We start from the raw sequence: 13,922 nt of genomic DNA on the forward strand, positions 1-13,922 counted from the left end.
TTAAAAGATTTTTTGTTCTAGTTCTGTGAAGAATGCCGTTGGTAATTTGATAGGGTTTGCATTGAATCTGTAGATTGCCTTGGGTAGTATGGTCATTTTAACGATGTTTATTCTTCCAATCCAAGAACATGGTATATCTTTCCATCTGTTTGATTCGTCTTCAGTTTCTTTCATCAGCGTCTTATAGTTTTCAGAGTATAGGGTCTTACAGTTTTCAAAACTCCTTAGGTAGGTTACTTCCTAGGTATTTTATTCTTTTTGATGTCATGGTAAATGGGATTGTTTCTTTAATTTCTCTTTCTGATATTTCATTGTTAGTGTAGCGAAATGCAGCAGATTTCTGTATATTAGTTTTGTATCCAGCAATTTTACCAACTTCATTGATGAACTCTAGTAGTTTTCTGGTAGCATCTTTAGGATTTTCTATGCATAGCATCATATCCCCTGCAGAGGGACAGTTTTACTTCTTCTCCAATTTGTATTCCTTTTATTTCTTTTTCTTCTCTGATTGCCGTGGCTAGGACTTCCAAAACTATGTTGAATAAAAGTGGTGAGAGTGGACGTCCTTGTCTTGTTCCTGATCTTAGAAGAAATGCTTTCAGCTTTTCTCCATTGAGTATGATGTTAGCTGTAGGTTTGTCATATATGGCCTTTGTTATGTTGAGGTATGTTCCCTCAGTGCCCACTTGCTAGAGAGCTTTTATCGTAAATGGGTGTTGAATTTTGTCACAAGCTTTTTCTGAATCTATTGAGATGATCCTATGGTTTTTCTTCATTTTGTTGACGCAGTGTGTCACACTGATCGATTTGCAGATATTGAAAAATCCTTGCATCCCTGGGATAAATCCCACTTGATCATGGTATATGATCCTTTCAGTGTATTGTTGGAGTTGGTTTGCTAGTATTTCGTTGCAGATTTTTGCATCTATGTTCATCAGTGATATTGGCCTGTAATTTTTTTGTTTGTGTGACATCTTTGTCTGGTTTTGGTATCACGATGATGGCCTCATAGAATGAGTGCAGAAGTGTTCCTTCCTCTGCAATTAGAGGTGGTTTTTTAAAAATAAACCAACCTGTTTCATCTGTGCTATAGGCTATGGAGGGAAGGGTCACATGTCTACACGTGAGCCAGAGTATTTATTAAGTGGACAGGAACATGGCCTGACTCCTCACTGGCCACCATGGTGTGAGACCTCACCAAAGGGAAAGTGTATCTGGAAGAAGAGTGAATAGCAGAGGCCATCTGGTTTTGTGCCACACTCCCACAGAGAGATTCTCTTGCAGAGGTAAACTTAAAAGATTTGGGCTTTTGTAAAGGGAAGGACAATTTTCACTCTATACCTCTACTCTCACAGTGGCTTAGCAGGGCAGGTTTTCCTAACAGGGCTCTGTAGCTGTCACTCATCACTCACTATTAAGCCTCCAGCAGGGCAGATACACGAAACGATTGCAATTCTTTTTCCTACAGAGCCTGTCTGCCTTCAGACTCCTTCTCAGAGCAGAGCTCCAGGCAGCAGCCAACACTAATTGTGGAGGGCTGACACACTAGATAAAACTTACTCGCTGCTCCACCTCTGTGCTTTTCCTAACTTCCCTCCAAAAAGAAATACACTAGTGCCCTGCCCATTCTATGAGGTGCTGCTTTTGCTGAGATGCAAGGCTTGTTAATGGGTTGATGTGTTTTCTTTCCAGGTAATATATTTCTCTTTAAAGTGTAGAGAGTGTTTTAATGTGGAGGAATGAGCTAACGGCTGGAAGTTTCAGGAAGTCAAGTGAACAGGAAGGCAGCATAATGTGACAAAAAGAGCACGGATTGTGGCTTAATAGACACTCGGTAAATGTTAGTTCCAGTTCTGTTTTTGTGTTGCGTGCCTCCCGACTATCTAGTACTGTAACAAAGACCTGATCTTGGGTGGCCTCGGCCTGCAGGGGCTTAAAGCAGGATTTTGGTTCCTGGCCAGAGAGTGAGGTCGGGCAGCAACAGTGAGAGTACTGAATCCTAGCCACCAGACCACCAGGGACCAGTGGCCAGTGACAAGGCCCTGGCCCATCAGCTGTGTAGAAATGAATTTCCACATAGAGATGGAAACTAGTGAAGCAAGTAAAGTATTTATTAGGAGGAAAACAGTACAGTAGGTGTGGATAGACACACGGGTGGGCTCAGAGAGAGAGTTGCGCCCTCGTGGTGGTTTGAATCACTTTTTTTGGGCATTTCTTCTGGGTTTCCTTTGACCAATCATCCTGCTTTGCCTGGTTCTGAGTCCGTATTTGGTTTATCTCAGCATCCTCCCCTATGTGCTCATGCATCTATTAGCCAAAATGGATTCTAGTGAAAAGGCCTATGGGTAGTTGACATCACTTACTATGGGGTGGCACCCCCTCCCTTTTTGACCTCCAAGGAGCCTTTCTGTGCATGTGTAGTTGGGAAGGGCTCCTTGACTTCGAGAATGAGGAATATGTGGTCTTTTATCTCTTATCTGGGCAGGGCCCAGCCTCCTCTATCATCCTGCTTTTATGGAGTTTCTGCTGTTATGGAGTTTCTGTCCACAGGGGAAAAACTGTTCAGCCTGGGGCCCATCTATCTCCTGCTTCATACCCACAAAAATTTAAGATATGGACCTTTCCTTTGAGAAGGTTTTATTTATATTGATGAGATGATACAGGGCAATCTTTTCTTTTTCTTCAGAGACTATTGTATTACAGGCAGCAGTGTGGGCAACACAGTTGACTTAAAATTTGGAAAGAAGAGAGCAGCCAGTTTTCTGCTCTGTTGTCTACACAATCTCAAACCAGCAGCTGAGTTTTTTTCACTGAACTCTTTTGGGTATTAGAAGGCAGACTAAATATTTTACTTTCTGCCCAGCAACTTGAGGATGGAAAACACATCGTTTGATTAATTAAAAGCAAAATGTTGGAACTACTTACCTTTCCATTCTTTAATTAACAAAGCCTACAGGCCACATGAGGAAGTAATAACACTCATTATGTTGTGATGAAGGACTGTGATCATGAGTTAAGTCAGACAGGACTCCAGGCACGATTCCCTTCAAGGCTTCCCCAAGATGTTGTCCCGAATGTAGACAGATCCTTACTTGTTGAAGAATTCGATCTCACCAGTCCTGGCACGTGCTTTTTCAGAGAGTGCATTTCCTTTTGCAAGGGAAAGAGGAGCCCTTGAAACCAAGGGTTATATTTTATTTAAGCCTAGGCATCCTTCCTGGAATTTCCTTTATTGAAAGAACACCTCCTTTGATTTGTATCTGTTTGTGTTAGTCTTTGGCACAAAAAAGAAGATTGATCCCTTCCAGGCAGAACTGTCCCATCTGAATGATCAAAAACTACGTCAACTGACTTACAAACCAACAAATTATTTTCTTATTGTCCCTTAAATCTCCCAGGAAGCACTGGGAGATTTTTGAAGATAGTCTCCATTCCCCAGGCTTTGTTCACCATCCTTCATGCCTGTGGGTGGTCTCGAGGAATTTGAGGAAATGACAGACACTCATTCTACCTGCAGGTGGAAACCACCCCCAATCCCCTTCCTCCAGAGTCCTTGGCTCCGGTGCTCAGTGTGAGAGCTTCCCGTGCTGTGTCCCTGAGGCATTGCTGAAATTTTTAGTCAAGTGGCTTCTCACCCCCAGGGAAAGTGAGCTTTAAAATAATATTCGCTGCTCACTCAACTACGGCAGTATCAGTTAAGACGCTTTGTCCACATAAATGTAAAAGAGGAATGAAATAGCAGACTCACTTTCTTTTCTTAAGTCCACTCTCTGATGGGAATAAGAAATAACTCTTGGGAGATTGGGATTGACATATATACACTAATATGTATAAAATGGATAACTAATAAGAACCTGCTGTATTAAAAAATAAAATTAAAAAAAAGAACTCAATAGCATTGTGTGTCAAGATTTTTGCCCTCGTTTCCATTTTTTTTTTGAGGTTAAATTCAACATCTCCATTATCTTTAAGAATCAGAGATGGTGATAGCTTTTCAATTGGATTTTTTTCCCAGAAAGGAAATAAAGGCCTGTAAAAAAAGACTCTTTTTAAATGATCTCATGGGAAGCCCCAAATTGAGCAGCAATTGGATTTTCTAGAAGTCTAACAAATATGCTTTTTAAGTGACCCTCTGATGGAATACCTGTAAAAAAATCCTTGCTTCTTCCCATGAAGATTCATTCACCAAGTTTGATTGTATAATAGAAGTCACCATTTTAAGTTAAATGAATTCTAAACTGTTACTTTCTTCTTGTTTTTATTTTAATGGCATGATGGAGTCTTTGCTGGAATTTTAGAAAAATTTTGTGGCTGACTTTGCATGCCACATTTCAGCAAGTTGTAAATTTTATGGCTCTGGAAATACACTGTTAGCAGTGGAAATACTGACCCCTCCCTGATTATAGTGGCACAAATAGCAATGCTATAATCTCTGTCATTGAAAAAATTGCATAATGCTAGAACCTTGAACATGACCTGAATCGTAGACTATTTTAAATCTAGCTGAGGGAAAGCATCCCCAATTCCATGGAGTCAGTGCCTGTCTTCACCAAGCTGGGTTAGCTTGCAGGTACAGAAGCCCTCCAAATGTACTTTCTCCTTCTTTTATATCCTGACATAATCTGGTAGGATGTGAGGAGCCCCACCTCCAGTAATAGGCAGGTGGAATCTGAAACTTGAAGCCCCTTATTAAATCTGGTATCTGTTGTGATTCATGTGAACCTGGGCTGCCACCACCCTGGTACAAACTACCACTAACTCTTGCCTGGTTATTGACCTTACCTCTTATCTGGTCTTCCCAGATCCCCTCTGACACACCTGTCATCCATTCTCACACAGCCTCCAATTTGGCAATCAGATTATGTCTTTCAGTTGTGTTAGTTTGCATCCTCTGAGAAGCATATGGCAAAACAGGATTAGATGTGCCTGTTTACTTGTTGGGGGAAAAGGAGAGAGAGCTGAACAAGATGGAGAGAATCTTCAGACAGAGATGCAGGCCTGATCCCTCTGAAGGAGGCTGGTGGGAAGAGTGTCAGACTGCAGTGCGGGTCTAAGAAAGTTTCTCGCTGCCTGATGAGCAGTAGGTGAGTCAAAATTGCCATGTGTCATGTCTTGTGAGAATGAGTCTGCATTATTATCCCTGTGTCAACAAAAAAATAATCAGTTGATCTAAGAAAGAAATGGAAAATTTTACTCAAGCCAAGTTGAGCATTATAACACGGGAACAGCATCTCAGAAAGCTCTGAGAACTGTTCTGCCCGTTAGAAGTCAAGGCACAGTTATATAAGTTTTTTGAGACAGAGGGCTGTACAGTAAATGACACATTATTGTACGTATTATTGACAGTTTACAGAATCCAGATCTAAGAGTCATTGTGGCCCCTTACAAGATCAAGAAGGAATGTTATCTTTTTTTTTTTTTTTTGCGGTACACGGGCCTCTCACTGTTGTGGCCTCTCCCGTTGCGGAGCACAGCCTCCGGACTCGCAGGCCCAGTGGCCATGGCTCATGGGCCCAGCCGCTCCGCGGCATGTGGTATCTTCCCGGACCGGAGCACGAACCCGTGTCCCCTGCATCAGCAGGTGGACTCCCAACCACTGCGCCACCAGGGAAGCCCAGAGATCTAAACACTTTTTGAGTTGATGAGGACTTATCAGTTAAGGTTTTTGGTCATAAGTAATAGAATCCAATTGTTGTTAACCTAAAAGAAGGAAAAAAAGACTGAAAGGACATGGGGTGATTCACACCACACCATCAGATGGCTTCCTGCCATCAAACAACCGTTGGATTTCACACTAGAGGGGAGAAACCATTAAACTCTGTATTCTCCAGTGTAATGGCAGTGTTTTGAGTCCATAAAAATGAAATCATTGCCTTGGGTCATCTGTTAATTCCCTATGTGGCTAAACATTAAGCCTGGACAGTCATCAATTACAAAAGAGAAGGGGCTAGAGTAAGACATAAATAAATAGAAAAGGAGCATCTGAACAGGCATGAGGCAAAGCTCTCCAGAGCCCAGGATGCTGGCTTCTATGTAGTAGCCAACTGTGGTCTGTAAAATCCAGTAATCAATTGTATGAGACTTGGAGGAAATGCCAGGTCAGGGATTCATCAATGCCGTGTATATTGCCACGCAACAGTCAACAGTTTGGGAACTGTGTGAGGCTGTTTTCTGGCTGATTTATGGTTTTAAAAATGTTTTTTGTCCAAGCTGCAGTATCCAAGGGGGAAAAGGCCATCTTTTAGACTTCCCCTTGTGATGAAGGACTCAGAGAGGCTGTGAAGTCGGTGGATTTGGTAGATGGGACTTTTACCCTTTATGCCTTTCCAACAGTTACACTCAAGACAAAGCACTCCACAATCTGAGCAATAGAACCAGGGAGACACAAACACTTTCTGGCAGGAACAACTTCTAGGCTTTTTCAAAATTGCCAAAGATCATGGGAAGAAGGGAACATGAGAGAGTAGTGGAAACATCCAAGAATGTGTTGAAAGAGTCACAAAATTCAGCATGAAAGGAAGTAAATATTAGAGATGACAATTAACTAAGGAGAAAATGAATTCCAGAATCCCGGTGCTACTCATTGAATTGAAACTGGTTTGCTGTCTTGAAGCTAATGAATAGAGGGTAATCTAGAAAGTCAGGCCATATTATGATTTTAGATCTAATGCTGATAGAAATTATTATATAGAATTTGAGTTTGAATTTTCTTATATCCTCTTTCTCTCTATAAAGTTAGTTGCTACAGCTGTGATAAGGAACAGGGAACAAAAGTAAATATAAAACTGTGGCTTCTTTAGAAGCTGTTTTGTTTATTGCAACATGTGTGATGGAAGGCACATTAGAGATTTTCTAGCATACTATTCCTATGACTGAGGTCCAGAGAGAATAAATGACATACAGTTAAAGATGAATGAAACAGGACTTTTGCATAGGATGTAGGAAGCTGGAAAGAGCATCATTCTCACTCTAACAACCACAAAAAAATGCCAGTATGCAAATTCACAATTTTCTTGAGCGCATCAGAGCTCTCAGGGCAATCAACCGACATGAAGTCTAAAGAAAAACAGGTGCTTCCAAGGAGCAATGAGACTCAACTACTTGTTTACAGGGGCAGACCCACTGATAAGTAGAATTTGACTACAATTTTTAACAAATCGCTAACGGCTGAATGTGGGCTAGGTTGGAGAATATATAACCCCAGGAGGCTGTAGACACAAGGGGACTTCACAGCACTTTGGAACTTTTCTCCATGGACCTCATCAAGTGCTCACAAAAAGACTGGGGGCAGAATGAGAATCCCGAGAAAGCCTCCATCACAGAGCAGACCTGGGGGAGGGGAACAGCTGCCACTGTGGGAAAGACACAAATCCTTCTTCTCCCCATCTCTCATGTGGGACAAATGCTTAAATCACTAGTGCATTGTTGCTTTTAGGACACCGGAGAAACCTGGTGTAACTGTGGAAAGGAAACTGCAAAAAACTCTGTCCTGGGGGTGGGGCAGGAATATGAGCTGGTCCCAGACCCACAACTGAGGGTGGGGTAGGATCACTGAGATGGCCCTACTCTGGGGATCCAGGGAACATGGTGCTTGACTAAGATTGCAGATGAGCAAAACAACTGAGGTATTCTCCGCAGACTGCCACTTGCTGTCTGCTCCCAAAACCAGGCTAAAAAAAACAATTGGACAATTAAATAAAATTGTACTTGTACAATTAACAAGTAACAGCACTGAGGGGTAGTGAAATGGAAGACCTAAAGCTGTGTGGAACAAACATTCAGGAGAAGACCTCCTACAATCCAGTACCCGCCCTAAACACCAGGTAATGTTAGAGTGATTTAAAGCTGTTGGTGTACTCAAGGTAACTATAACAACAAATCACAAACTCAGCTCAAATCCTGACTAGATTGATTTAGCTCCTCCACGCTAAAGACCTTGCAGAAGGAAATGCATGCCCATATGTAGACACACAAACTAGTAGCCTTAGTGTCTACTGACCTACACAAGAAGTTTGGCTTTCAACAAACAGTTACAAGGCAGACAAAGAAGCAAGAAAACAGACACAGAGTCGGGGCAAAGCATTTAACAGAACCAGACTCACATGTGACACAGATGTTGGGACCATCAGACAGGGGCTCTAAATAGCTATGATTAACATGTTAAGGGCTCTGATGGAAAAGGTGGACAACATGCATGAAAAGGTGGCTACATTCAGCATAGAGATGGAAACAAAAGGAAAAGAATCAGTGGATAAATGGAAAACAGGAACAGAGGTGAAGAATTCCTTTGACAGGCTCATCCATAAACTCAAAACAGCTGAGGAAAAATAAGTGAACTTGAAGATAGACCGATAGAAATTACTCCAATTGAAACACAGAGAAAAACAAGTGAATAAACAGAACAGAATGTTCAAGAGCCATGGGACTATTTCAAATGGTCTCAGATTAACAATGATCTGAACACTGACTTTCAGTAGCATTTGACACAGTGGCTATTTCTTTTCCATGATGAACTTTCTTCACTTGGTTTCAAGGGCCCAACACTCTCTTCATCTCCTTTGTTCTTCACTGGCTGCTGCTTTTCAGTTTTCTTTGCAGGTCCCTCCTTTTCTTCTAACCCATAATGTTGGAGTGACAAAGGGCTCAACCCTTGGTCTCTTCTCCCTTCTACAGTCATTCCATTGCTGATCTCGTCTAGTCTCATGGCTTTAAATACCACTTATGTTCTGGTGACTCTCGCATTTATATCTCCAACCCAGACCTCCTTCCTGAACTCCAGATTTATATATTCAACAGCTTATTGGCATATCTTCCTGAATGTCTAGTAAGCATCTCAAACCTTATATGCCTTGACTTAAACTCTTATATATCTCCCCACAAGACTATTCCTCTTGTAGCCTTCCAGTGTCAGTTGTAGCAGTTCCATTCTTCCAATGTCAGGCCAAAAGCCATGGCATCATCCTTGATGTCACTCTTTCTCTCACATTCCACATCCTAATCATCAGGAAATCCCATTGACTGCCTTAGAAATATATCCTGAATGTGACTCTTTTCCTCTCCTTTACTGCTACCACTCTGGACCTAGTCACCACCACTTTCTATCTGAATTATTGAAGTTTCCTCCTAACCAGTCTCCTTGTTTCTAGTCTTATCCTCATTCCACTTTAGCCTGTTTCAAACAGCTGCCAAAGTGGACATTTAAAACATAAATCAAATTATGCCACTCATCTATTCAAAACCATCCAGTGGCTCCCAATATTCAGAGTAGAAGCCTGGTATAGGCTGAATTATGTCTCCAAAATTCATATGTTGAAGTCCTAACCCCCAGCACCACAAAGTGTGTCTGTATTTGGAGATAAAGTCTTTAAAGAGGTAATTAAAGTAAAATGAGATGCTATGGGTGGGCCCTAATCCAATATGACTAGTGCCCTTGTAAGAAGAGGAGATGAGGACACAGATAACACGAAGACTGAAGGATGACTATGTGAACACACAGCAATAAGACAGCATCTGCAAGCCAAGGAGAGAGGCCTCAGAAGAAACCAACCGTACCAACACCTTGATGTCAGACTTCCAGCCTCCAGAACTGTGAGACAATAAATTTCTGTTGTTTAAGCCACCTAGTGTGTGGTACTTTGTTATCACAACCCCAACAAACTAATACAAAGCCCAAATCCTTTCAATGGCCTGTGAGGACCTACATGATTTGGGTCCCAATCCTGTATCTCACCTCATTTCTTCCTCCTCTCCCCCTCTCTCATGCTACTCCAGCCACACTGGTTTTGAGCAAGCCAGGCAAACTCTTGCTTTAGGACCTTTGCCCAAAACTGTTCCTATTGCCTGGACTACTCTTCCTCCAAATATAAGTGGCTAATACACTTTCCTTTCTCTAGTCTTTGCTCAAATGTGACTTTCTTAATGAAACCTACCCTGAAAACTCTATTTAAAACTTCAGTCTTCCCTCTCTCCCTTCCCCAGTACTCACAACCCACTTTTTCTGTTCTGTAACCTTCTAACATGATATAATTTACTTGTTTGTTATTGTGCCAGAAATGTCCTTTGCTCCTTCAGATCCACTCTTTACCCTTTTCCACCCTGCTCTGTGCCCTGAGAAGGTGACATCTGTGGGTGGTATCAACAATCTTCCGTGCTCTCTGGCTTCTAGTTGAGTTCAGCCACGGGAGGCTCAGTCAAAAGATTGGATGTGGGGAAAAGAGAGAGTTCAGGGTGTGTATGTCCCCAGATTCTTCTGTCAAAGGAGACTAGACTGGTCAGCACAGTGTCCCTTTGCTTTTGGAGAAGCAAGGAGTTGAGGGATTGGCAGACTTTCAGAGTCTTCAGTTGGTTGGCTTCATCTGTAGAATTTGTTACTCACAAGTCTGTTGTTGATTGGTTGACTCTTAGAGGCGTGTTTACTGAGTGAGTCTGTCCCTGTTCGGCTGACTTTCAGAATGAAGGACTGACAGTAGTTGGCTTGCAAAAGTATGTTCACTGAAGTGTGTTTTTGATGATCATTTGAACTGGTTTAAAAGTGGTTCTGATGACTACTTATTACCATGGATATAACTTTTCTAAGTGTGTGGCAAGTTCTGAATTCTCACCTCTCTGCCATGCTGTGCTTTGCTCTTTTCAGTCCTCTGGTAATGGCTTCCTCCTGTTGCTAGCCTTGGGGTCCTTTATCAGGAAAGAGTCATTGAACAATGTGCATTCACTCCTTTTGAGTGTGTAGTCTATTTTCTGGAGGGATCCTGATACACCGTTTGTTTGTCTTTCTTCCTCTGCTAGAAAGTATACTCCATGAGAGCAAGGATTTTTTTTCCCTCAGTTTTGCTCATTGATGTATCCAAGTGCCTGGAACAGTGTCTGGCATATAACGGTGCTCAATAAATATTTGTTGTTTGCTTGATATACTGGTCCTAAAATTCTTATTGGATATAAATTTATATCTCTCAATCTGTACCTCTCTGTATCACTTTTAATATTTATTTCTCTTTTTGTTCTCTGTACAAATATCTCAGCGCTATTTCCCAATTTATGTTTCTCTCTTCATCTTGTCCAGCCCAGAATTTATGTCATCTAATGGATGTCTTATTTCAATGACTATATCTTTCATTTTATTTCTAATTGTTCTTTTTCTAATCCAACTGTTCTGATTTCATTTCTGGCTGTTTATGCTTCATAATTTTTTGTTCTTTTTATAGCTATTATGGCTTCTTTTGTCTCTCTGAGGACCATAAACACACTTATATTAAAGTTGTTTTTATATAGTTCAGTATTATTTTGCTTGGGTTGATTTTTTTTATCTCTTGATTGTAGATTTTACGACTATTTTTCTTCGTTTTCCTGATATGTTTTGGAATTTTGTTATATAGGCTCATCTTGAATTGGAGTTTTCTTTTTATTCCTTGATTTTGCTCTCTTTCTCTCTCTGGGCTCACCTCACCCTGAGTAGACATTTTGTGGTTGACTCCATACAGTACTCTAGGGATCCTTAACCCAGAACCAGGTCTTGGTTTGGGCTCCAGACCTGTGGTGATATTAAAGAGAGAGTAAATCCTATCACCAAGCATGTGGACAAGTTGGTCCTGGGACTGGGGTTTATATCTGCATTCTCCTCCCATCATAGAGAAGTGGGCATAAGTAACACATAGCCTCAGGAAGTAGTTAGTTGAAGCATTTTCAGCCTTCGTAAGGGCAGGAAAACATACTTACTCACTGGGTTTGAACAGTGAATCTGGCTCAGGTCCCAGACTATCTACAGCTTCACAATATTTTCTGGTTTGTATTTCTGTTCTGTCTGTGGTTCACAAAATGATAAACTTCTGTTTGAGGTTAGGCTGTCTCTATTTTCTCTTTTTATATTTTATCTATCATTGCTATGTGATTAAAGTAGGGATGGTACTTTAAAGCATAGATTTCTAACATATCTTGACTTGGAGTCAGATGGTCTCCCATAGCATAATTTTTTTAAACACCTTTATTGGAGTATAATTGCTTTACAATGGTGTTTGAGTTTCTGCTGTATTACAAAGTGAATCAGCTATACGTATACATATATCCCCATATCCCCTCCCTCTTGCGTCTCCCTCCTACCCTCCCTATCCCACCCCTCTAGGTCGTCACAAAGCACCGAGCTGATCTCCCTGTGCTATGCGGCTGCTTCCCACTAGCTATCTATTTTACATTTGGTAGTGTATTTGTGTCCATGCCACTCTCTCACTTCGTCCCAGCTTCCCCTTCCCCGCTTGTGTCCTCAAGTCCATTCTCTACATGTGACTTTTTCTTAAATTCAATCAATCATCCTTTTCTCTATCTGGTAATGGGTTCCTATTATATCAACAATAAGTATGGAAACTGGCAGTTGCAGTTTACTTTTATTTCCCAACAGGATTAAACAAATCATCATTGGCTAAGATCTTGAATTGTCTGGGTACATTCTGCTTTGTTCTATAGATCAAAAACCCTGGATGAGAGTTCAGAGAAATCCAATATTGCTTAGAAGACAGTTCTGTGATACCCAGCTTGCTTAATTTCACCACTGCTGACTCAGTGTTTGTCTATTTTTATATTTTCTAGAAAGAACATATTTTGGACTGCTTATCAGGTTTATGAACTTCTTATGGGTTCACGTAAAAGACTGAGCTCTGACCAGCCTAGGTTAGAAAAAGAAGCCTAAGTTAGGCAAAAGGAAAAGGTAATTCAGTGGAGGGAAAGAACTTCCCTGCATTTCCAGGTATTTAGTTTCCTTGGTATCTTTACTAGTGAAACTGACTGGAAAAAAGAAACTGATTTGACATGAAAGTTGTAGCTTACCAACTGGTATCGGGTCTCTTGGAAATCAACCAACCAGAAACTTTTAACTCAGTAAATTTAATAAAAGGCAGAACTGAAAGGGCCAAAATTTATGTTCTCCAAATGAGAAAATTGGAGCACTGCTCCCCACCCTGCCTTAGAAATAAAGTGCCTTTTGTTAGCGGTTTACAGATGCAGAGAATTGTTGCTATACCGATTCCACATTGTTTTTCATGTTCGAACCAAAATAAATTTCTAGAAAATTTGGATTTTTCCAGAAGAATTTCTAGGAAAGAGGGATAGGATACAGGTTACCTATAGGTAACCTATATAGGTTATATAGGTTATAAGAGGCTGTATTCAGTTGCTCAGTAGACAAACCTGAACATAACTTCCTGTTACTGCTGGACCATATGGTGACTTTAAGGCATCTTTAAAACCAAAACCCCCAAAGAAAACAACACACACACACACACACACACACACACACACACACACACACCAGACACACACCAAAAACCAAACAAAGACCTCACCAACATGGCCAGACTGTTTTCCTTGCTCCTGAACATACTACTCATATGGGATTTTGAACTGTTAGGCACGCTGTCCCTCCTTAACATTCTTCCTTCAGTTTACTTCAATCTAGCTTCCACTTCCACCATTCTGCCAAAGCTGCTTTCATCAAGAATATCATCGATTTCCATGTTGCCAAATGCTACTTATTCTTTTCTCAACTTACTGTTGAGAAATGGATGAATAAGCTACTTTTTGTTAATTTTTCTTTACTCTTCCCCCTCTTTTAAAATATTATAGGTTAACTGTGCACACTAATGCATCTCTTAATTCAAGTTTGTGAGACGTAATTTTGGCTATTTATAAGTGATGACATTTTATCCTCTAAAATCTCAGTGATTTAGATAAAACCTTTCTTTCCCTCCCTTCTGTCTTTCCTTCAACTTCCTCCCTCCCTCCCTCCTTTCCTTCCTCTGTTTTTCACTTTCTTCCTCCCTTTCTTCCTTCTCCAAACATTTATAGAGCAAGAACAATTGATTAAGGAGACTTCCACGATCACCTCTATTACCCTCAGCACTGCTAAGATGTAGTCATAGATGGGCTAGACCAAAAAT

General features: G+C 41.0%; 1 long non-coding RNA gene across 1 annotated transcript in view; it reads left to right on the forward strand.

Annotated features, from left to right (window-relative positions):
- Positions 1-13,922, forward strand: part of LOC132434607 (uncharacterized) — a 111,872-nt gene that overhangs the window by 28,928 nt on the left and 69,022 nt on the right. The gene's annotated exons all lie outside the window — the stretch shown is intronic.

Source organism: Delphinus delphis, chromosome 11, assembly GCF_949987515.2.
Source record: "Delphinus delphis chromosome 11, mDelDel1.2, whole genome shotgun sequence".
Lineage (NCBI taxonomy): Eukaryota > Metazoa > Chordata > Mammalia > Artiodactyla > Delphinidae > Delphinus > Delphinus delphis.